Consider the following 26084-nt stretch of genomic DNA (forward strand, 5'->3'; position numbering starts at 1 on the left):
AGCGTTGGTGTGCTCCGCCAGCCAGATCTTAATCTGATTGAGACTGAACATTCCACATCCCTAAATCATGTCAATATTAGATGGCATCTTAACCCACTATTGATTTTCTATTGGTCTTACAGGGTTTCTTCTATTCTTTCCCCCGCAATTATACATTTTTTTGTTCAGTCTAAAACATAGCATGAATTTATTACATTCTTATCCAGCTATTCCTTTATTTTACCCTCACAACAACCCTGTGAAGTAGATAAGTCTGAGGACTTTGTAGGGGGAGGACTGAATCTAGGATTGCTGTTTCCCCCCTGGCCACTGGCTGGGGATGGGGGATTGCCAACTCGTGGTTGTAAAATTTCTGGAGATTTGGGGGTGGAGCCTGGGGAGGACAGAGACCTCAGTGGGGTACAATGCCCTAGAGTCCACCCGCTATAGCACCCATTTTCTCTGGGGGGACTGATCTCTGTCATCTGGAGATGAGCTATAATTCTGAGGGATTGCCTGATCCCTTGAGACTGGCATTCCTAATAGGAGCTCATGTATTCCTGTGTTAACACGCTGTCTCATCTCGATCGTACCATTTCTTATTTTAACGAGTAATTAATAGAGAAAGCTAAATCGAGGAGGGGAGAGCTATTGAGCCTGGGTTTTGCTTTATCCATAAAACAGACATCAAAATAAGCGCAAAGCTTGTCAACGCGTGTTGAATAAGCCTGATATTTTAACCTAATGTCAGCATGGTTCCTTTGGTTCAATCCAGAACGCAGAGCCTGAAACCGAACCGAGAAAGCGATTTCAAGGAAACTCATATTCAACTTTGAAAATCTGTTTTAAAAAAAACCTTACAAAACACAGCAGTGTCTGACAGCCTCTGCTTCCCAAATCCCAGGGGACAGATTGAATTAATTTTGTGAAATAATCCCCCTCCCCTTGCTTTAAAACATATTGAATAATTAATGGTGTGAAATCCGAGCGATGCTGTCTTTTTTTACACTTTCCCAAGAAATATGATTGTGTATGTTTTCAAAGATGATAATGCTGCTTTTGTTTAATTTTAAGATTTATCATGACATTACCACCATGCCCGAACTGGGATTCTTCCTACCCCATCTTTGCCCTGGCAGCGAATAAGAAATTAAAGTATTAAAATGTACATTTAAAATAACTAATTTAAAATCCGTCTTCAGTATCAAACCATTTAAAATCAGGCCTGGATGGCTCAGGAGGGCCTGATCCCGTCAGATCTCCGAAACTAAGCTTGGGTCAGCTCTGGTTAGTTTTTGGATGAGAGACCCCCAAGGAAGTCCAGGGCTGCTACGCAAAGGCAGGCAATGGCCAACCACCTCTATTCGTCTCTTGCCTCGAAAACTCTCTTGGAATTGCCATAAATCCTTGATGACTTCATGGCACTTTTCAAGAAGAAGAAGAAGATGATATTGGATTTATATCCCGCCCTCCACTTCGAAGAGTCTCAGAGCGGCTCACAATCTCCTTTCCCTTCCTCCCCCACAACAGACACCCTGTGAGGTGGGTGGGGCTGGAGAGGGCTCTCACAGCAGCTGCCCTTTCAAGGACAACCTCTGCCAGAGCTATGGCTGACCCAAGGCCATGCCAGCAGGTGCAAGTGGAGGAGCGGGGAATCAAACCCGGTTCTCCCAGATAAGAGTCCGCACACTTAACCACTACACCAAACTGGCTCCCGCCCAGTTTTCACCCAGCAGCCTCTGAAGAATTATTTTCTTTGGGATAGTAAGGCAGATTATTTCAACCCACTTTAATAGTAAACCTTTCAGGATTCAACAGAATCTCTGGTTCTTTTGTGAAACTTATAGCAGTGTTTATCATTTATATGAGGCACTCAAAGCATTTCCTGTACATCCAACCGTTTACTGGTTGTCATCTGTACGACAGCCCTGCAAAGTACGACAATTAAGGTAGGAGGGTGAACTGAAAGTCAATGGCTGCCGCCTAAGTTCACAGCAGATGTATTATAGGCTTTTGGCTGAGGCAGGCGGGTGTCCTCACACCATCTAATTGGCCTCCCTGCCTAACCACATCCTGTGTTATAATTTGTGAATGATGTTCGTATCACTGACCCTGCCTGATTTTATTTCATTTTAGCGGTTGTTTTATCGTGTGATTTAATTGTTTTATTATGCTGTAATCCGCCCTGAGCCCAACTTAAGTAAGAATAGAAATCCGCAAAATAAAAAATAAAAATAAAAATGCAGGCCTCATTTTGGGCAGGAGCCGAGCTCCGGAACCTCTAAATGTTATTGTGCTCTTTCTTTCTCCCCTTCCTCCCTAAGTACTTGCTTCTGGGATCCATGGTTCAAACTCCCTGTGAGAATTTACCTGAACTTCAAGATTTGACAAACTTTCTCATATTTCCCTCCACAAAAAATTGGAAAAATAACCAGAACGTATAAAGTGGACTGATGGAAATCTTCCTCGTGCCACTGTGGCCACATAGGAGAAAATAATGTTAAAAGTATGATGGGAGTAAGGTTTTATTATGACAATTATAATTCAAGAAGCATTTTAGGGTAGATGCTGAGCTGATATAATTTAGTACACCTTCCGGTGATGTCAGGGTGTGTACAAATGAGTTGTACTAATGAGTTCCGGCACCTCTTTTTCTACGAAATGACGCCTGATTATATGCAGTGTTCCCTCTAAGCTGAGTTAGTGTGAGCTAACCCACAGTTTTTTAGCCACCACCTCGCACATTATTGTCTTAGCTCAGGAAAAATGGCCGCAGGGCAAAGTAATTAATGCAGTGACTCACAACTTTAATGCCGGTAGCTCATGAAGTAGAATTTTTGCTCATAACAGCTTAGAGAGAACATTGATTTTACATGCTTTTTTGCTCCTTTTGTGGAGCTCCCAAGAGGCATTGCTTGGGTTATGTCTCAGCACGACCGATCAGCCTTTGGTTTATATTTATTGCTCTGTTGTTGGATACTGCCAAAGTTTGTATCACATAAAGCTGCACAGTGGGCAGTTTGTGTTGCTAGGGGTGAGTTCTCAGTTTACCCAGAATTAGATGCTAAATAGCAGAAGGGATGAGTTGTTCTGATTGATTTTAAAAAAATATAGTGATTTTATATTGCTAGACAGTATTGCTATGCACAATAAACCATTTGTAAAATTATTATTATTATTATTTGTTTATTTCTATTCCGCCCATTCCCCCATTGGGGGCTCAGAGCGAGTAAATATGTACAATGAACCAATTGTAATGTTTGTGGCAGAAACGACATTCGCATTGGAAACTTCCTTATTGCTATAGGTCTTGATGCATTACCATTCCTCTTAAACTCCTTGGGTTTTGGCATTTGTTTAGTGATAGTTTGTTTGAGATATTCATTTTCTGCATCCTGTTACTATTTAAAACACAGACACACAATTCTGTTACTGTATTTTATGGAATTTTGATTTGATAATACTTTTTGCAGGTGAATTTTCATTCACTTTTCCGTTCATATCATACAGCTTGGTTTGAATCAGAGGCGTTAAATGAAAAGTACTAATTTATTTTTAGTCTTTTATTTACTTCATTGGTTTGTAGTCCATCTTGCTGAAAGTCAAAGCAGATTCAGAATGTAAAACAGTGCAATCTGACAACATAGGACAATGGATGAACAATCCAATAGAACTAGTGTTACAAAATACAAACTATTTAATACAAGTATACTATAAGCAATACAAAAAATGGATGATAACAACAGTGTAGTAAAAGCACAGATACCCACAGTAATCTTGAAGGTTTACTGTTTAAGATATTTAAGGTTTACAGTTGCTACCCTCTGAAATATAATCATGCCCACAGATTTTGGAACAAGAACATTCTCTTACATATTTCAAAATGAACTACTAAAAATCCCTCAGATTAGATAATTAACCTGAGTCTAGTTTCCTAAAACCTCTCCAGACTAATGAGTATTTCATTTATTTTGAAAATACATGTTTTAATTTAAACTCTCGATCGTTGCTTCCCAAAGTTTATAGAAGGAGTCCGGTTCTTTTTTTCAAATGCATTTTAGACTTTTTAAGTCTTAATCCCACCCCCCGCTGTTTTCAAAGCATTTGTTGTCTCACGTGTTTAGCCTATCTGCTACTTTCATTTAATAATTTCAAATTGCTGACAACTACTCAAGAATAACAGGAAACATTTTTCCTCAATAGAATCTTTCAGTGACCAAATTCGTCCACCGGCAGTCCTATTTGTCTCTCGGGAATTCTGTCCTTCAGCAGTGAGACTATGCAAGTAGTATTCAGGTAAGGTATCTCTAAAGTAAATACATTTTCCAGACTTCTTTAATTTGGTGGATGAGATCAGTATCTAAAGAAATCAGCATCTATCTCTGCAGTTTGAACAACAGGGGAATAACCTTTCTGTCCTAATCCGCTTAAGTTATTTCCATGTTTGCCTTTTAAAGATAAGAGAACTGTTTTTGCTAGTAACAATGAAAGATGCAATCAAAATTAAATCGGTGGGAGTTTTGTTCTCAGGAACATGTAGTATTCTGAAAGGGGGGGAAAGGACATAAAATACAGTTTAAAGGCGGAAAAAAAGTGTGTAAATTAAAAGAATAACAATAGGAAACAGGGAGAGAGAGAGAGAGAAACATGAGATTTTGTATTACTGCACCTTCTGAACAATTCTGAAGCTGCCTTTAACCTTTTCCCATTCATAAGCATTGAAGTTTTACTTACCTTTTCGAACGTTAGGATTTGTGCCAGAATCACAGTTTGAATGAGCTGGAGAAAAATAATATTTTCCCACAAAAATTCTCCCTCCATGTGTTTTACGAGTTGGGTCTTGTGAAGATCTCCCCCCAAATACTTGGCGATTTTTAACCCAAAGAAAGGAAAAATAAGACCTGAATTTGACTTTCGATTGGCTGGCCTTTTCCCAGCCTTCAGAAGCCATCAGCCTGTCACTATCAACTTTTCCACATCCCCATCGCTTAAAAGTAGGGTTGCCAAGTCCAATTCAAGAAATATCTGGGGACTTTGGGGGTGGAGCCAGGAGACACTGGGGTGGTGCCAGGAGCAAGGGTGTGACAAGCATAATTGAACTCCAAAGGGAGTTCTGGCCGTCACATTTCAATGCCTTCCTTCCATAGGAAATAATGAAGGATAGGGTCGCCTTCTTTGGGGGCTCACAGAATTAGACCCCCTGGTCCAATCTTTTTGAAACTTAGGGAGTATTTTGGGGAGAGCCGCTGGATGCTATGCTGAAAATCTGGTGCCTCTACCTCAAAAGACAGGGCCTGCAGAGCCCCAGATACCCAAGGATCAATTCTCCATTATTTCCTATGGGAATAAGTCTCCATAGGGAATCATGAGTATCCAGCAGATATTTCCCTCCCCTCCCCCCGCTTTCTGATGACCCTGAAATGGGGGGGAGGGCCTCAAAGCTGGGGGACCCCCTTCCCCCACCTGGGGATTGGCAACCCTACTTAAAAGCCATTTTAAAACTTCCCCCTACATCCCAATCACTTAAAAACATTTTGGAACTTTTTTTCCTCATTTCGTTCTTCACTTTGATCTGTGACAAAAAGAAAAAGAAACAAAAAAACCCGGGGAAAACATATCCTTGATATATTTTAAAAGGGAGGATAGGACTGGAGGTAAGGAAGCCTGGGGGAACTCTACATCAGGGGTGTCAAACATGCAGCGTGAGGGCTGAATCAGGCCCCCAATGGGCTCCTATCGGGCCCGCAAGCAACTCACTGTCATCTCCTTCCTTCTCCCTCTCACTTCCTTCTGCATCACAACTTGCGTTGCCAGGAATGCTCAGTCACACAGCAGAGTTACAGAGCAAAGCTCCTCCCTTGGGGAGGAAGTGGGGGAGGAAGGAGAGCTAGCTTTGCCAGGCTCCCTCAATTGCACAGCAAAACTACTGAGCCAAGCCTCTCTTCCTTCTGTTAGCTGAGGCTCAACAAGTCAGTGAGGTGGATTAGGCTGAGCGTGTGTGTTTGTCTGTGTTCCTTATAAAGTTTATATCTCCACTACCTTTTGCATTTTCAGTTCACACCAGTTTGCCTTTTACATTTTATGACACACATGGCCTGGCCCAACAAGGTGAAGATCCGGCCCTCATAACGAATGAGTTCAACACCGCTGCTCTGGATCCTCTTTCATTTGCATTTCATGTCTGCAGGTGTCTTTTTTCTTTAACCATTAAAATGAGCAAGAAGTTATTCTGTGGGGAAGGATCCTCAGACATAGATTGTGCCAGTATTTGGACATTGTAGGCAGCTTCTGGAGAATGCGTGCCTGGGTTCTCTTGGTGACACTATTTTGATTTTTCATGCAAGGACTGACTCCCATTAGGCTAGCTCCATTTCCCCTACCAAACAGGCCTGCCCCGAGAACCTGTAACTCATAAGAACATAAAGAGAAGCCATGTTGGATCAGGCCAATGGCCCATCCAGTCCAACACTCTGCGTCACAGAAGAACATAAGAGAAGCCATGTTGGATCAGGCCAATGGCCCATCCAGTCCAACACTCTGGGTCACATAAGAATATAAGAGAAGCCATGTTGGATCAGGCCAATGGCCCATCCAGTCCAACAGACTGTGTCACATAAGAACATAAGAGAAGCCATGTTGGATCAGGCCAATGGCCCATCCAGTCCAACACTCTGCGTCACAGAAGAACATAAGAGAAGCCCTGTTGGATCAGTCCAGTGGCCCATCCAGTCCAACACTCTGTGTCACATAAGAATATAAGAGAAGCCATGTTGGATCAGGCCAATGGCCCACCCAGTCCAACAGTCTGTGTCACATAAGAACATAAGAGAATTCATGTTGGATCAGGCCAATGGCCCATCCATTCCAATACTCTGTGTCACACAGTGGCCAAAAAAACCAAGTGCCGTCAGGAGGTCCATCAGTGCGACCAGGACACTAGAAGCCCTCACCCTGTTTCCCCCCCCAAACACCAAGAATACAGAGCATCACTGCCTTAGACATAAGAACATAAGAGAAGCCATGTTGGATCAGGCCAAGGGCCCATCCAGTCCAACACTCTGTGTCACACAGTGGCTAAAAAACCCAGATGCCATCAGGAGGTCCATCAGTGGGGCCAGGACATTAGAAGCCCCCCCACTGTGCCCCCCCCCACAACACCCAGAACACAGAGCATCACTGCCCCAGACATAAGAGAAGCCATGTTGGATCAGGCCAGTGGCCCATCCAGTCCAACACTCTGTGTCACACAGTGGCCCAAAAAACCAGGTGCCAGCCTTAGAGACTGCCCCCCCCTTCAACCTCTTACCCACCCTTCCCAACAGGATGGGCTATGGATTTTCTAGTGTTCTTCCGTGGTTTCATTCGGGTGTAGTTGACTGGCTTCTTTGTTTCTAGAGCTACCCGTTTTGAAAGGTAATAATTACATCTTGAACACACGAAGCTCCCTTAAACTGAATCGGACCATGGATCTGTTGAAGTCGGCATTGTTTATTCAGACCAGCAGTGGCTTTCAGTTGGAGGTCTTTCACGTTACCTTCTGCCTGGTCCTTTTTTAACCAGAGATGCTGGGGATTGAACCTGGGACCTTCCGCAGAGGCTCTGCTTTTGAGATGTGGCTTATCCCCATCTTGTAAATTGCCTTGAGTGCTATTTTGATAGTAGAAAGGTAGAATACTAATGCAAGGCAAGCCAGTAATGGTGTTGTCAGTTTCTTTCACATCCACTTTGTCAAATGCCTAATGGCCACCTTCTGTCCTCCTCTTGTGTCTTTCAGCTCCCGCCATCCCTGGTCCAGTTCCTGCCAGACTTTTCCCATCTCTCTACATGTGGCTGCCTCCTCTCTCCCTCATTCTCCTCATCTCTCAACATCTGGGCAGCTGCAGTGCCTTCCCCCAATTCCCCTTTGGCCTGCATTCATTTCCTTTCCAAAGGCCTGGGCCTCCCGCTGTGAGCCTACCCCTCTGCTACACGCCACCCTGATATCGAAGACGCCCTAGTGAGGGCTGGATCTAACATAAATGAGACCTTGTTGGGGCAGGCCATATTAGACTAGGCCATATAGAATCATAAAATCATCGAGTTGGAAGGGACCTCCAGGGTAATCTAGTCCAACCCCTTGCACAATGCAGGAAACACACAAATACCTCCACCAAAATTCACAGGATAGAATCCTAGAATCACAGAGTTGGAAGGGACCTCCAGGGTCATCTGGTCCAATCCCCTGCACAATGCAGGAAACTCACAAATACCTCCCCCTAAATTCACAGGATCTTCATTGCTGTCAGGTTGCCATCTAGCCTCTGTTGAAAAACCTCCAAGGAAGAAGAGCCTACCACCTCCCGAGGGAGTCGTTTCCACTGAGAAATCGCTCTAACGGTCAAGAAGTTCTTCCTAAGAGTCCTTTGCTGGAGAGCCAGTTTGGTGTAGTGGTTAAGTGTGCGGACTCTTATCTGGGAGAACCGGGTTTGATTCCCCACTCCTCCACTTACACCTGCTAGAATGGCCTTGGGTCAGCCATAGCTCTGGCAGAGGGTGTCCTTGAAAGGGCAGCTGTTGTGAGAGCCCTCTCCAGCCCGACCCACCTCACAGGGTGTCTGTTGTGGGGGAGGAAGGTAAAGGAGATTGTGAGCCGCTCTGAGACTCTTCGGAGTGGAGGGCGGGATAGAAATCCAATATCTTCTTCTTCTTCTTCTAATGTTGAGATGGAAACTCTTTTGATTTAATTTCAACCCATTAGTTCTGGTCCTTTCTTCTGGGGCACAGAAAACAATTCCACACCCTCCTCTATATGACAGCCCTTCAAGTACTTGAAGATGGTGATCCTATCATCTCTCAGCCGCCTCCTCTCCAGGCTAAATATGCCCAGCTTCTTCAACCTTCCTTCATAGGACTTGGTCTCCAGACGTCATAGAACTTGTGTACCTATTTAAGATTAGGTAGCAGAGATATAAACTTTATAAAAGACACAGACACAATTAAAGATTTTTTTAAAAAACTTAAACTAAAACATGCTTAAGACATTAGAACTCGTTAGTCTTAAAAGTGCTTTCTTTGTATCTCTCCCTTGGGATCCAGGGAACTGGGCAAAGGAAGCTCTGGCTCTTTCCTTCCTTCTCTAGGGGATGAGAAGGGGGAGGAGTCTCAGCCATTAGAAGGAAGAGGGGCTTGGCTCAGTGGCTGTACTGTGCCTGGCAAAGCAAGCTTTCCCTCCCCTCCTTCCTCCCCAAGGGAGGAGCCTCAGTTAATGGAGAAAACAGAGGTTTTGCCCTTTAACTCCTGTGCAATTGAGCAAGCCTTGCAAAGCAAGCTGTTATGCAGAAGGAAGCTAGAGAGGGAGAAGGAAGCAAATGACAGCCAGTTGCTCAGGGGCCTGATAGGAGCCCTCCGAGGCCTGATTCAGGCCCCAGGCCGCATATTCGACAACCCTGCCGTAATACTCCTTTACCTTTGTCGGTCAAGGAGGAAAGGAGATGGTATTGTCATGCCAACAGCTGTGTATCTTACATCAGGACCTGCATAATCGAGCTTTAGAGCAGGGGTCCCAAACTTCACTGAGCCCATGGGCACCTTTGGACTTCTGACATAAGGTGGTGGTGCAACTACAAAATGGTTGCTGCAGGAGGCGGAGCCAGCTACAGAATATCAGAGAGGAAGGTGATGTGTAACTTTAAAGTAACACTTCAGCGTTTCGGGCCAAAGCCGTTTTAACAGGAGGCCTTTTAAAGCCAACATATTGTTAAAATATTTTCTCGCATATCGGCACAGTAATGCAGTGAAGATCCTTTGGATGGCGGAGCCTGAAGAGGCAAGGGTTTGAGGAGGGGAGAGCTCTCAGCAGGGTACGAGGCCATTGAGTATACCCTCCGAAATAGCTGGTTTCTGATCTTGACCCTCCAGAGATCAACCGGGGCAGTAGGAGATCTCCAGATGCCACCTGGAGGTTCTGTAACCCGAACAGAGAATCACGGTCAAGAGCAGCAAAAGAAAAACCCCCAAAGGGTTCCGTGGCAGCCAGCCTCACAAAGAGAAACACTATTCAAATTAACTTAGAAAATTTCAACATTCTGTTATCACTCTCATACAAGATAGTCCACAAGTCACACAAAAACACCAATACTTTGTGTGCAGGAAAAAGGAAAGGTCCCCCGTGCAAACACCAGTCGTTTCCGACTCTGGGTGACATTGCTTTCACGTTTTCACGGCAGACTTTTTACGGGGTGGTTTGCCATTGCCTTCCCCAGTCATCTACGCTTCCCCCCCCCCCCCCCCAGCAAGCTGGGGACTCATTTGACCGATCTCGGAAGGATGGAAGGCTGAGTCAACCTGGAGCCGGCTACCTGAAACCAGCTTCTGTCGGGATTGAACTCAGGTCGTGAGCAGAGCTTAGGACTGCAGTACTGCAGCTTTACCACTCTGAGCCATGGGGCTCTTCAAGGAAAAGGTCCCCTGTGCAAGCACCAGTTGTTTCTGACTCTGGGGTGACGTCGCTTTCACAATGTTTTCACGGCAGACTTTTTACGGGGTGGTTTGCCATTGCCTTCCCCAGTCATCTACACTTCCCCCCCAGCAAGCTGGGGACTCATTTTACCGACCTCGGAAGGATGGAAGGCTGAGTCAACCTCGAGCCAGCTACCTGAAAACCCAGCTTCCGCCGGGGATTGAACTCAGGTCGTGAACAGAGCTTAGGACTGCAGTACTGCAGCTTTAACACTCTGCACCATGGGGCTCTCTACTTTGGGCAGAATGCATATCTGAAGTCCAATCCTGGAAATATACAAGAAGAGTCCTTTGCTGGAACACAGCAAACACAGCGACGAGGTCCACAATATTTGGCACACAATTAAGACTTGTAAACTGAAACTTAATTGTGTGCCAAAAATTGTGGAATTTTGCCATGCTCTGGTATTATCAGAAAGCTGGTCAAAACTTCTATCGAAATGAGGGAAGATAAAAGTACTACCTCGTCGCTGTGTTTGCTGTGTTCCAAGTGGCGCAGAATGGTAAAGCTGCAGTACTGCAGTCGGAGTCCTCTGCTCACGACCTGAGTTCAATCCTAGCGGAAACTGGTTGAGGTAGCTGGCTCCAGGTTGACTCAGCCTTCCATCCTTCCGAGGTCGGTAAAAGGAGTACCCAGCTTGTTGGGGGGAAAGCGCAGAAGACTGGGGAAGGTAATGGCAAACCACCCCGTAAAAAGTCTGCCGCGAAAACGTTGTGAAAGCAACGTCACCCCAGAGTCGGAAACGACTGGTGCTTGCACAGGGGACCTTTCCTTAGCAGCCTCGTGGCACAGAGTGGTAAAGCAGCAGTACTGCAGTACTGTGGTCTGAACTCTCTGCTCACAACCTGAGTTCGATTCCGGCGGAAGCTGGGTTCAGGTAGCCGGCCCAAGGTGGACTCAGCCTTCCATCCTTCCGAGGTCAGTGAAATGAGTCCCCAGCTCGCTGGGGGGGAAGTGTAGATGACTGGGGAAGGCAATGGCAAACCACCCCATAAAAAGTCTGCCGTGAAAACGTTGTGAAAGCAACGTCTCCCCAGAGTCGGAAACAACTGGTGCTTGCACAGGGGACTACCTTGACCTTTTAAAGACTATTGTACAAGACAACTGAACGTTGTGGAATTCTTACCATCACGTGGTCTCCTCAGGAACCAGACCGGAGATTCCTTTTAAGTGGAAGGACTCTTGTATACTTCCAGAATTGGACTGTTCACATATGTGTGTCCTTCTTGTGCACAAAGTATTGGTGTTTGTGTGTCAGGGTATGACTTGTGGACTATCTTGTATGAGAGTGATAATAGAACGTTGAAATTTTCTAAGTTAATTTGAATAGTTCTTCTCTTTGTGAGGCTGATTGTCACGGAACCCTTTTTGGGGTTTTCTTCTGCCACCTGGAGGCGGGCAACTCTGGCTACCAGTGACCTTTGCCATAAACTTTGTCCTGCGTTATCCTCGGGCATAGCAATCCCCTGAGTTGAGGAGCTTTTAAAAAATGACCATCCACCTGGGAGACAAGTGTGAGCAAATGCAGGCACACGTGGAACTCCATCCCTTTTAATCCTTGCAACCACCCTGCGAGGTGGGCTGGAAGGACAGAGGCGAGAGGTGCCTACGGTGGCTGAGAAAGGATGTGATCCCAGGTCTTCCCAATCCTTCGTCTTCCCCCACTGCCTCTTCCACCTTGGATTGGCACCAGAATTTCCTGAACCCACTTAAACACAAGCACACACGACACGGTGTAGCTTGAAGAAGAAGACTGCAGACTTATACCCCGCCCTTCTCTCTGTATCAGAGACTCAGAGAGGCTTACAATCTCCTATATCTTCTCTCCCCACACCAGACACCCTGTGAGGTGGGTGGGGCTGAGAGAGCTCTGACAGAACCTGCCCTTTCAAGGACAGAGTCTCAGAGTGGCCTACAGTCTCCTTTCCCTTCCTCCCCCACAACAGACCCCCTGTGAGACAGGTGGGGCTGAGATAGCTTTCCCAGAAGCTGCCCTTTCAAGGACAGTCTCAGAGCAGGTCACAATCTCCTTTACCTTTCACTCCTACAACAGACACCCTGTGAGGTGGGTGGGGCTGAGAGGGCTCTCCCAGCAGCTGCCCTTTCAAGGACAACCTCTGCCAGAGCTATGGCTGACCCAAGGCCATTCCAGCAGGTGCAAGTGGAGGAGTGGGGAATCAAACCCAGTTCTCCCGGATAAGAGTCTGCACACTTAAGCACAACACCAAACTGGCTCAAAGAAGAAGATACTGGATTTATATCCCACCCTATACACAGAATCTCAGATCGGCTCACAGTCTCCTTTACCTCTCCACCCCCCCCCCCCACACAACAGACACCCTGTGAGGTGGGTGGGGCTGAGAGAGCTCTGACAGAAGCTGCCCTTTCAAGGACAGCTCTGCGAGAGCTATGGCTGACCCGCGGCCATTCCAGCAGCTACAAGTGCAGGAGTGGGGAATCAAACCCAGGTCTCCCAGATAAGAGTCCGCACACTTAACCACTGCACCAAACTGGCTCTCTTGCGGGCACCATCCAACCTGTGGATTGTTTCACTCGGTTCGTTTGTTCGCTCAGGCCAGAGAAGTCCTGACCCACTCCTTAGGGCGAAAAGAATAAATTCGCCATCTTTGTCACTGACCACGGAAAGGTGTATTTTTCTCACCGCAGCGATCGCCCCTCGCCCCGCGACACCCCCGAGGAGCAATCGCTCAGCTGAACCACTCCCGCCGTGTTGGGTTACTGTTTTCTCCTAAAAGGGTTCTTCTTTCAACAATCTCATTAGCTAAGTGATAAGTGAGGAGGGGGAGCCGATCCGCAGCCTCATCGCCCTCTGGCGAGGACAGATGGAATCGATCCTTCAGCCTCAGATTCCCATAAATCAGCTACTTGAGTGATTGCAAATCACGGGATTATGCAGGGAGAAAGAACCAGCGGGCCGTGACAGGTGCCAGATACATGGTCCAGCGCCATTCTCTGGTTTTCTCTCTCATCTTTTTTTTATTTTTTCATAAACACTCTGCCCAACAGTACTATTGAACAAAGTTTGAGTCCAGTGGTACTTTTAAAGACCAACAAAGTTTAATTCTGGGTTTAAACCGGGGGTAACCAAACTACGGCTCTTTCACACATGTTGTGTGGCTCTTGAGATCTCCAAGTATGTGTTAGCCAGCTTGAATACAAGTATTTTTCTCTTCAAATCGCAGAGAGCCAGTTTGGTGTAGTGGTTAAGTGTGCAGACTCTTATCTGGGAGAACCGGGTTTGATTCCCCACTCCTCCACTTGCACTTGCTGGAATGGCCTTAGGTGCTTTCATAGAAGTTGTTCTTGAAAGGGCAGCTGCGGTAAGAGCTCTCTCAGCCCCACCTACCTCACAGGGTGTCTGTTGTGTGTATGGGGGGGGGGGAAGGTAAAGGAGACTGTGACCACTCTGAGATTCAGAGTATAGAGTGGGATATAAATCCAATATCATCTTCTTCTTCTGGCAACTTGGAGAATGCATTTAAAGGTTGCTTTCTTTCTAACTCCCTCTCCCTCCTTCCATCTAACATGGCTACCTATGTGAATTGAAGAATACTATTGGGATTTGCCACCTGGATTGTTTTATTATTCATTCCAGGCAGGCCTCAGATTCAGCGGGAACTCACAGGAGCACAGCTCCTGAACCTTTCTGGGCATTTCACCTCCTCCTTCCCACCTTGTCCATTGAATAGTAAGTGCAGCTGCATAACAATCCCTGGATGAGCCCCACCACCTATTTTTCTACAAAATGACCCAGGGTAGTTGAAGTAGGCAAGGGGCAAATGTTCTGAAGCTAATGCTCTGTTTCAAAGGGATTTTCTTTGCTTCATAATCTCAGTCAGAGAAAGGCAGAACTGCCGAAATACATGGAATGTTAAGTGTTAACATTTAAATGTTAAATATTAAGGATAAGCAATTGGGGAGGCTATATAAAACTGAGATCCTCTTCATGCAATTTGACTTTGTCAGTTTCAGCCTATGGATACGCATTTATTTAAAACTTTGTTAGCCACCTTTCTTCCTTGTTTGGAACACTTTCCCTATGAAGAAAGGTTAAAACACTTGGGGCTCTTTAGCTTGGAGAAACGTCGACTGGCTGTCATCTGCTTCCTTCTCCCTCTCTCTTGCTTCCTTCTGCATCACAGCTTGCTTTATCGGGATTGCTCAATTGCACAGGAGCTACAGAGCAAAACCTCTGTTTTCTCCATTGGCTGAGGCTCCTCCCTTGGGGAGGAAGAGAAACAGACCTTGTTTTTCCAGGCACTCTCAATCGCACAGCAGAGCTACTGAGCCAAGCCTCTCTTCCTTCTATTGGCTGAAGCCCCACCCCAGTCCGCTGGGGAAGGAAGGAAAGAGGTAGAGTAGGGGTGTGCATGGGAAAAAAAATTAAGTTAAAAATCAGTTTGGGGTTGATTAAACAAAAAAAAAATCGTTATTCCCTTGGAAAGCCGAATCTCATATTAGGTAAAGGGAAAAAAACCTGAAAAAAATCAGTATTCCCAATTTTTTTTTGGCTCCATTATACTCTATGGGCCATTTTAGTCAATGGCAAAATCCCTCAGAGTACATTCCATGAGCTGGGGGGGAGGGGGTTTGAGCTAGAAGCACCAAATTTGCTGGGTACCTGCTGGAGCCTCTCTCCAAAAGAACCCCCACGTTTCAAAAAGATTGGACCAGGGAGTCCAATCCTATGGGCACCCAAAGAGGATGCCCCTATCCCAATTGAAGTCAATGGCTGCAAAAACTCCATTGGTTTCAATTGTGGGGGGGAAAAATGATTAAGGTCAAATAAGAGAATCTCTTACCTAAAAACTGTTTTTTTTTCAGTCAGCAGCAGAACCAGTGCATGTGCCCAGCAAAGGCAAGGCTGCTATGGCTTTGCCAAAAAACCAAACAAAACCCAACAAGACAAAGATCAAATTGGGTAGGAGAGATTTCCTGGGGAACCATTGCTGCCAATCTCCAGGTGAGGGCTGGTGTGCCCTCCAGGTGGCAGAGATCAGCTCCCCTGGAGAAAACTGCTTAAATTAAGGTTGCCAGCCTCCAGAGGGGGCCTGGAGATCTCCTGCCTTATCTGGCCTACTTACAGGGGAAGTGCTAAAGCTCTATGCCAAAGAATTTCCTTTCTCAGACCCTAATTATTTTTAAAAGCCTACTAATAGCCCTAACTCAGCTGTAAAAACTCAGAAGCACCCACTGAACAACTCTCAGACCATCCAGCTTGCCCCTGAAAAACAACCTTCTGGAAGTCAAAGCTATGCCCCCCAACAAAGCAATTAAACTTTTTTTAAAAACGCCTAGGCAACGGCAGCCTTCCCCCCAACCCAAAGTAGCCCCCCCTTAATAGCCCTCCCTTTAACCCACTAGGCAAATTTAAAAAGACCTAACAGGAAAATATTTTTAAGCATTGCCAGGCAAACCAGGAGATGTCTTCTTCCTGCAGCCAGGGACAGGACAGGAGTTAGGGGTATTCCTTCAGAAATGTTCAGTGAATTCAGCAGCAAGGGAATGCTCTCTGGCCATGCACAGAAGATTTTCAGGAGCCAGCTTGGTGTGAGAGCCAGTTTGGTGTAGTGGTTAAGTGCGAGGACTCTATCTGGGAGAACCGGGTTTGATTCCCCACTCCTCCACTTGCAGCTGCTGGAATGGCCTTGGGTCAGCCATAGCTCTGGCAGAGGTTGTCCTTGAAAGGGCAGACTCTTATCTGGGAGAACCGGGTTTGATTCCCCACTCCTCCACTTGCAGCTACTGGAATGGCCTTGGGTCAGCCATAGCTCTTGCAGGAGTTGTCCTTGAAAGGGCAGCTTCTGTCAGAGCTCTCTCAGCCCGACCCACCTCACAGGGTGTCTGTTGTGGGGGGAGAAGACATAGGAGATTGTAAGCCACTCTGAGTCTCTGATTCAGAGAGAAGGGCGGGGTATAAATCTACAATTCTTCTTCTTCTTAAAATGTGAAAAATCCCCCGTGACTGGCATGCACTTCTTTGGCCCTAATTGGCCAGATTGTCCATCTCTCCCTCCCCACCCCCCCTTCCCGCCCTCCCCACCCCCTGCTAGGTCTTACAAAGGAAAGCAATTTAACTATATTGTATAATTAAAGGAAACACAAAGGCATGATAAATTAGATAAATTACATACTAGCCTTGTTTTTAGCTACTGGTTTATTTCAGAAGTCCATTCCTTTGCTAATCCATTCCTGAGTATATGTGAAATTATAAATATTAACCATTCTAGAGCATTTATTCTTATTTGCAGTAAAATAACTTGCTGCAACAAATCCCTCCGCTCTCCCCATTGCCCTGATTGAGTTCACACTGATAAAACAGTTGTTAACTTGATGGCTGAGTGATTGAAGAACACATTGAGAAGAATCTTCACCTCTTAATGGTTCTAATTGTAGAGACAGAAGAAGATGAAAGATTCCCCTGAAGCTAAGGAAAGAATATTCTTCTTCCCCTTCCCCCTGCCATTCTCTTGATTCCTGAAGGAAAAAAAGCCGATTTTGGGGGGCTTTTTCTCTGGTATTCTTCATTCAGCTGCCAGGTCAAATCAGAGAATCTGACTCAGCTTTATGAAAACCTAAAATTACTGAAAAGGACATTTTTCGTGTCCCCCCCCCCCCCACATTTTATCTTTACCGAATGCACACCCCTAAGGCAGAGCTTCCTTTGCTCAGTTCCCTGGATCCCATGGGAGAAATACAAAGAAAGCACCTTTAGGATCAATGAGTGTTAAGTATTTAACTATATATATATTTAATTGTGTTTGTCTGGGTCCTTTATAAAGTTTATATCTCTGCTACCTAATCTTAAATAGGTACACACATGGCCTGGCCCAACAAAGTCTCATTTATGTCAGACCCGGCCCTCATAAGAAATGAGTTTGTCACCCCTGTTCTAGAAGAAAAAGAGATAGGCTTTATATCCCCACCCTTTACTACCCAAAGGAGTCTCAGAATGGTTTACAATCTCCTTTTCCTTTTCCTCCTTACATTGAGGACGGTGGGGCTGAAACAGCTCTAAGAAAACTGCTCTTGAGAGAAACAGCTCTGGGAGAATTGTGACTGACCCAAGGTCTCACCAGAAGTTCCATGTGGAGAAGTGGGTAATCAAACCCGGTTCTCCCAGATAAGAGTCTGCCCTTTCAAGGACTGTTCTGCCAGAGCTATGGCTGACCCAAGGCCATTCCAGCAGGTGCAAGTGGAGGAGTGGGGAATCAAACCCGGTTCTTTCAGATAAGAGTCTGCCCTTTCAAGGACAACCTCTGCCAGAGCTATGGCTGACGCAAGGCCATTCCAGCAGCTGCAAGTGGAGAAGTGGGGGAATCAAGCCCGGTTCTCCCAGATAAGAGTCTGCCCTTTCAAGGACAACCTCTGCCAGAGCTATGGCTGACCCAAGGCCATTCCAGCAGCTGCAAATGGAGAAGTGGGGAATCAAACCCGGTTCTTCCAGATAAGAGTCCGCACGCTTAACTACTACACCAAACTGGCTCACCCATTGTCACACTCTAGTGGTTGATTTGATATTACACCTATTTGTGTCAGGCATAAAAACCTGCAGTTTAAACCTACAGGGAGATATGTCTGACACAAAGCAGTGTAATATAAAATCAACAGCTAGCAGGAGAAAAACATGTGGAACAGAACCCCACCACTACCACCCTGAAGAAACAGGAACTTACAAACAAGGGAAACGAGAATGCTGAAAAACATCTGGCAACATCAGGAGATGTCCTTGGCCTCTATTCCTTGTTGTTGGCTGTCCAGAGGAAGTGAATGGCCGCTGTGTGAGCCAAGATGCTGGACTAGATGGACTGTTGCTCCGATCCAGCAGAGCTCTTCTCATGTTCTTCTTAGGGGAAGGCCTCAGACTCTCTACCCTGCTGGCTATCCAGAAGAACTGGTTGGCCACTGTGTTAAACAGGATGCTGGACTAGATGGACCACTGGTCTGATCCAGCAGGGCTCTTCTGACATTCTTATGAAGGCCTCGGCCTCCATGCCCTGTTGTTTGCCGTTCTGAGGAATTTGCTGGCCACTGTGTGGGGCAGGAGGCTGGACTAGAGGGACCCTCACTGGTCTGATCCAGCAGGGCTCTTCTGATGTTCTTCTCAGGGGAAAGCCTCAGCCTCTCTGTCCTTGTTGTTGGCCCTCCAGAGGAACTGGTTGGCCAGTATGTGAGAAAGGATGCTGGACTAGATGTACCCTCCCTGGTCTGATCCAGCAGGGCTCTACTGAAGGAGGCTGGACTAGGTGGACCCTCCCTGGTCTGAGCCAGCAGGGCTCTTCTGATGTTCTTCTCAGGGGAAGGCCTCGGCCTCTCTGCCCTGATGTTGGCCCTCCAGAGGAACTGGTTGGCCAGCATGTGAGAAAGGATGCTGGACTAGATGGACCCTCCCTGGTCTGATCCAGCAGGGCTCTACTGAAGGAGGCTGGACTAGATGGACCCTCCCTGGTCTGATCCAGCAGGGCTCTACTGAAGGAGGCTGGACTAGATGGACTCTCCCTGGTCTGATCCAGCAGGGCTCTACTGAAGGAGGCTGGACTAGATGGACTCTCCCTGGTCTGATCCAGCAGGGCTCTACTGAAGGAGGCTGGACTAGGTGGACCCTCCCTGGTCTGATCCAGCAGGGCTCTTCTGATGTTCTTCTCAGGGGAAGGCCTCGGCCTCTCTGCCCTGTTGTTGGCCCTCCAGAGGAACTGGTTGGCCCCTGTTTGAGACAGGAGGCTAGACTAGATGGACCACTTGTCTGATCCAGCAGGGCTCTTTGTATATTATGTTCTTATTATGTCCCGCTGAAGTCCATCCCCTCCCCAAAAACCTGCCTTCTGAGGCTGGACTCTCAGGTCCCCAGGAAAGACCCAACTGAGCCTCTGCTACAGCCCTTGAGGGAGGGGAGAGAAGCTGCCTTAGATAGAATCAGACCACCAATCCATCAAGGTGACTGCTGTCTTGTCAGACTGGCAACAGCTCTCCGTAGTCTGAAATGGAGGACATTCCCATCACTTTCTCTCTGGTCGGGGATTGAACCTAGGACCTTCTGCATGGAAGGCAGATGCTCTGCCACTGAGCTGTAGCCCCTCCATATGGCCGCCCAGGGCCTCAGGCAGAGGTCCTCCACATCACTTCTTTTTACTGGAAATGCCAGGGACTGAACCAGGGACCTTCTGCATGCCAAGCGTAAGAACATAAGAGAAGCCATGTTGAATGAGGCCAATGGCCCATCCCGCCTCACACTCTGTGTCACACAAGTGCCATCAGGAGGCCCACCAGTGGGGTTAGAAGCCCTCCCACTGTGCTCCCCCCAACAAGCACCAAGAATGCAGAGCATCACTACCCCAGACAGAGAGTTCCAACGATACGCTGGGGTTAAGAGCCACAGATGAACCTCTGCTCCATATGCTTATCCAATCCCCCTTGAAGCTGTCTATGCTTGTAGCCGCCGCCACCTCCTGAGGCAGTGAATTCCATGTGTTAATCAGCCTTTGGGTGAAGGACTTCCTTTTATCTGTTCTAACCCGACCGCTCAGCAATTTCATCTAATGCCCACGAGTTCTTGTATTGTGAGAAAGGGAGAAAAGGACTTCTTTCTCACTTTCTCCATCCCATGCATCATCTTGTAAACCTCTATCATGTCACCCCGCAGTCGACGTTTCTCCAAGCTCAAGAGCCCCAAGCGTTTTAACCTTTCTTCATAGGGAAAGTGTGCCAACCCTTGAATCATTCTAGTTGCCCTTTTCTGCACCTTTTCCAATACTAGAATATCTTGAGATGCGGTGACCAGAATTGTTGCCTGTAGGTACAGGTACTCTACCACTGAACCACATCCCTTCCGCGCAAAATTCCAGGTGGGCTCTCAAGGAGCAAGCTGAGCTGTGTAGCCCCTGTGGTGACACAGGGACTGCTCAGCTCTTCCAAACCTGAGCTGCAGCGATGATGGCAACAGCAGAGCCGCAGGCCCCATGCCACTGCGGGCGCCACCTCAGGCAACCCTGGGCTTGCTCCAGCATTCTGGGCCGCCTCTCCGGAACCCTCGGTGGGAAGCGGATAAAGATCTGTATTGCACAAACCGAGCCTCTGCAATGATTCTGATAAGGCTCTCGATCGAAGGGAGGAGTTCCCGGAGCGAGGAGATGAAGCCATCCGCGGCCCTGGCCCACGGTGCCCCTGGACTGGGTTGCAAAAGGCAGGAGGGAGTCCCTTGCGAAACACACCTTTCCAAAGAGATCCCAGGTTACTAATGGTAACCTTCCCTCATGGGGCTTTGGAGGCAAGAGACGTTCAGAGGAGGTCGGCTGTCGCCTGCCTCTGCATAGCAACCCTGGACTTCCTTGGTGGTCTTCTGTCCTCGTACTAAACAGCCGGGATGGGCATGAACTGGCTCATGAACTAAAGCAGGGGTGGGGAACGTCAGGCCCGAGGGCTGTTTATGGCCCTCAAGATCACTTGGTCTGGCCCTCGGCGATTGCTGAGCTGAGCCTCTCTTTCACTCACTCTCCGTCTCTTTCATGGGCATGGTGAAGGACAGCTGCTGGGGTATGTGGGTGCCTTTTTAGATCTGCTGGGAGCAGCTGACGGGAGGGAGGGAGGGGTGGGGGGGGTGGGAGCCAGCTATTACCAGTTCAGTTTGCATGTGATTATCCCAGATGGTGTGGCCTAATATGCTAATGAGTGTGTGACACAATATGCTAGTATTAAGGGATGTGGTCTAATATGCCTGGACCTAGACATTTGCCTAGGGTGGCAGGCCGGTGTGTGTGTGTGTATGTGCTGAATGAGGCTCTCCCCACGTGACTTCAAATAGAGAAACAATTAATTTTCCCGGCCTGAATCGTTCTCTCTTGGCAGAGTACTGTTTTTTAAGTTGATGATTTTGTATGGCCCGCGAATGATGGTTGGTGTCGTGGTGAAGTGCGCGGACTCTTATCTGGGATCCCCCACTCCTCCACTTGCAGCTGCTGGGATGGCCTTGGGTCAGCCACAGCTCTCGCAGGAGTTGTCCTTGAAAGGGCAGTTTCTGTCAGAGGTCTCTCGGCCCCACCCACCTCATAGGGTGTCTGTTGTGGGGGGAGGAAGATAAAGGAGATTGTGAGCCGCTCTGAGTCTCTGATTCAGAGAGAAGGGCGGGGTATAAATCTGCAGTTGTCTTCCGTCGTATAAATATCCAAATGGCCTTTGGCGGGAAAAAAAGGTTCCCCACCCCTGAACTAAAGTTTATGATGAGTTTTGGCTGGTCAAATCCGTGGCGGGTCAACTTCCCACGAACTTTCAAACTGTTCCTGGAGGTTCCTGAGCAGATACATTTCCAGGCAGACTGTGACCGATTCCCCATTAGCCTTCTGCCGCTCTCATGCTCCTCTTCTCTGTGGGGGTTCCGTCGGATTTCACACTATCTGCCCCAGGGCTGCAACCAGCCTCGCCTTTTCCGTGCAGCAAACAGAAACTGGTTTTTAGAGGTTTCTGTTTGCCGCGTGAAAAAGGCGAAGCTAGTTGCAGCCCCAGGGCAGGTAGTGGGAAATCCGACGGAACCCCCACAGAGAAGAGGAGTGTGACAGCGGTGTAAGGCGAGTGGGAAATCGGTCTGTCTGTACTCAGTCAAAATGCTTAGCTTCTGCAAGTTGACAAGCTCACACTAGCCTGGGCCATGCAGGTCAGGAAAGAGGCAAACAGAGGTGGTTTCCCCTTGCCTGCCTCTGCATAGCAACCTTGGGCTGCCTTGGTGGTCTCCCGTCCAAGTACTAACTAAATATAGTACCTAAATATAATCGAGTATAAAGAGACAGGGAACACGCTTGATATACAATGCCAGCATTCAAAGGAAGCACATAAATGTGCTGTGATTACTTGGCAACGACCGTACACAGGGGTGGAATTCTAGCAGGAGTTCCTTTGCATATTAGGCCACACCCCCCATGATGCAACCAGTCCTCCAAGAGCTTACAGGGCTCTTCGTGCAGGGCCTACTGTAAGCTCCAGGAGGATTGGCTGCATCAGGGGGTGTGTGGCCTAATATGCAAAGGAGCTCCTGCTAGAATTCCACCCCTGGCCATCCAAGAAATCCATTATACTGCCCAGGCCTGGATAGCCCAGAGAAGCCCAATTTCATCATCTCTTGGAAGCTGAGCAGGGCCATCCCTGGTGAGTACTCTGGTGGGAGACCTCCAAGGAATACCAGGGCTGAGATGCAGAGGCAGGCAATAGCAAGCCACTTCTTGGAATGTCCTAGCCCCAGTAGGGGACTACCAGACATCACCATGACTTCCAGGCATGCAAACACACACACACACACACACACAGACGATACCAAAAAAATGAAAAGAAAAAAAGAAACCCATTATACCTGGCTGCATGAACCTCCTTACTGGTTTATCTCCAGCAACCTGAAATTCTAGAGCACCCAAAAAGAAAAAGAGACATTGGGGCACCTTTGAAAACTCTCAGATGTATTGCGCCGGATGTTGTTGTGGGCCGAACTCTACTTTGTGGGTTGCATGAAGTGCCTCTGTTGAAAACAGGCAGACAGATGATGCCGTAAAGGAGGAAATTCAGTCTATAATGTTTCTATGCAAGTATCCAAGATAAGGAGGGGTGGGGGGTCGTGGGTTCCCTCTGGGTGTCCAAGATAAGGACAGTCATCAAGTGTGAAAGGAACCAGTGAAAGGAGCCAGTTTGGTGTAGTGGTTAAGTGCGTGGACTCTTATCTGGGAGAACCAAGTTTGATTCCCCACTCCTCCACTTGCAGCTGCTGGAATGGCCTTGGGTCAGCCAGAGCTCTGGCAGAGGTTGTCCTTGAAAGGGCAGACTCTTATCTGGGAGAACCGGGTTTGATTCCCCGCTCCTCCACTTGCAGCTGCTGGAATGGCCTTGGGTCAGCCACAGCTCTCTTAGGAGTCATCCTTGAAAGGGCAGCTGCTGTGAGAGTCCTCTCAGCCCAACCCACCTCACAGGGTGTCTGTTGTGGGGAAGAAGATATAGGAGATTGTGAGCTGCTCTGAGATTCAGAGTCGAGGGGGGGGATATTAATCCAATATCTTCATTTTCAACCCTCTCCCTTGAGAATTCTGAAGCCCAGGTCTGGTTTTACTCTCATTGTAAACTGTATCTAATTGGATTACCGATTGCGCCATATAATCTCCTAAAATCTGCCAGGCCTCCTGGTCTCCATTTTCAGAAAGCTACAGACTGCAAAGCTGAGGTTGGAGCACCACGTTATGAAACATATAACGCAGGTTTTATTCACGTTATTTATAGTCTGCTTTCCTCACAGTGACTTGAGGCAAATCACAGATGGTGAGTCCAGTACACAGATCCGGGCGGGCAGCCGTGTTTGGTCTGAAGCAGAAGAACAAAGCCGGAGTCCAGCGGCACCTTTAAGACCAACCAACATTTATTCAGAACGCAAGCTTTCATGGGCTAAAAGAAGAAATTGGATTTATACCCCACCCTCCACTCCGAAGAGTCTCAGAGCGGCTCACAATCTCCTTTCCCTTCCTCCCCCACAACAGACACCCTGTGAGGTGGGTGGGGCTGGGGAGGGCTCTGACAGCAGCTGCCCTTTCAAGGACAACCTCTGCCAGAGCTATGGCTGACCCAAGGCCATTCCAGCAGCTGCAAGTGGAGGAGTGGGGAATCAAACCCGGTTCTCCCAGATAAGAGTCTGCACACTTAACCACTACACCAAACTTGCTCTCCACGCTTCTTCAGACGAGGAATGAGGTACAGTAAGCAGAGCCACATATAGCTGGCGGGGCTTAGAATGCAAAGTGGCACAAAGTTAAAATCCAATAGCAGAAGAGTAAAATTAACAAATTCAGAAAACCGGTACAATCGACAGATGGGAACATTCGCTAACCGAGGCATTAGGGCTGCAGAAACTTGGAACCCGCAGAAAGAACTGAAACATAACAGCAGCATTCGCAGGACACGTTCAGTGGTACAGAGGTTCCATGAATATCAATAATGTTACGGTCACTGATCCCAAGCGGTGCAATCACTTTTACATCTCTCAACAGGTCTCGGGCATTACTTAGGACCAAATCTAGGATCACACCACCCCTGGTAGGTTCTGTGGCCATCTGCTCCGTAGCACAATCACTGAGAGCATCTAGAAACTCAATCTCTTTCTCTCGACCAGAACACATATTGACCCACAGATTGATTGGGGTTGGAACACTTTCCCTATGAAGAAAGGTTAAAATGCTTGGGGCTCTTTAGCTTGGAGAAACGTCAACTGCGGGGTGACATGATAGAGGTTTACAAGATTATGGATGGAGGAAGTAGAGAAAGAAGTCCTTTTCTCCCTTTCTCACAGTCCAAGAACTCGTGGGCATTCAATGAAATTGCTGAGCAGTTGGGTTAGAACGGATAAAAGGAAGTACTCCTTCACCCAGGGTGATTAACATGTGGAATTCACTGCCACAGGAGGTGGTGGCAGCTACAAGCATAACCAGCTTCAAGAGGAGTTTGGATAAAAATATGGAGCAGAGGTCCATCAGTGGCTATTAGCCACAGCATATTATTGGAACTGTATGGGGCAGTGATGCTCTGTATTCTTGGTGCTTGGGGGGGGCACAGTGGGAGGGCTTTTAGCCCCACTTGTGAACCTCCTTTTTTTTTTTTGCCACTGTGTGACACAGAGTATTGGACTGGATGGGCCATTGGCCTGATCCAACAGGGCTCCTCTTATGTTCTTATGTGCCACAGAGTGTTGGACTGGATGGGCCACTGGCCTGATCCAACATGGCTTTTCTTATGTTCTTATGTGACACAGAGTATTGGACTGGAGGGGCCATTGGCCCGATCCAACAGGGCTTCTTATGTTCTTATGTGACACAGAGTGTTGGACTGGATGAGCCATTGGCCTGATCCAACATGGCTTCTCTTATGTTCTGATGTGACACAGAGTGTTGGACTGGAGCGGCCACTGGCCTGATCCAACATGGCTTCTCTTATGTTCTTATGTGACACAGAGTGTTGGACTGGAGGGGCCACTGGCCTGATCCAACATGGCTTCTCTTATGTTCTGATGTGACACAGAGTGTTGGACTGGAGGGGCCACTGGCCTGATCCAACATGGCTTCTCTTATGTTCTTAATAGGATCCTAAATGCAGTCGCTCTACGCAGCAGTCTAGACTAGAGACCTTAATCATTTAGCCAAGCAAGTTTGTAAAACCGTTTTGTTCAGTGCAACCCTATTGCCTCTGGAACCGTTCTGTTTTGCACAGTTTGCAGGAGGCCAGGGCATTGGGAGCCTTCCTGGTCTCCTCAGGCAGGGCCATTCCACAAGATGGGGGCCACAACAGAGAAGGCCCTGCTGCTAGGAAAACTATGCGATTGCCTAAGGCACTGGACTTCTGCAGCGCCTCCCATGTGACTCAGTGACATTTTCAGCGCAGGAGGGCGCCAGAAGTTAGCCTAGCCTAGAGTGCTAGACAGTCTGTTGATGTTCCCATTTGCAGGAAGAGAAGGTCCCACAAATAAGAGGAGGAGATTGGATTTACACCCCACCCTTCACTACCCCAAAGAGTCTCAGAGCGCCTTACAATCTCCTTTCCCTTCCCCTCCCCACAACAGACACCCTGTGAAGTGGGT

The sequence above is a fragment of the Heteronotia binoei genome, chromosome 17 (genome assembly GCF_032191835.1).
Source record: "Heteronotia binoei isolate CCM8104 ecotype False Entrance Well chromosome 17, APGP_CSIRO_Hbin_v1, whole genome shotgun sequence".
NCBI classification, from domain to species: Eukaryota; Metazoa; Chordata; class Lepidosauria; order Squamata; family Gekkonidae; genus Heteronotia; species Heteronotia binoei.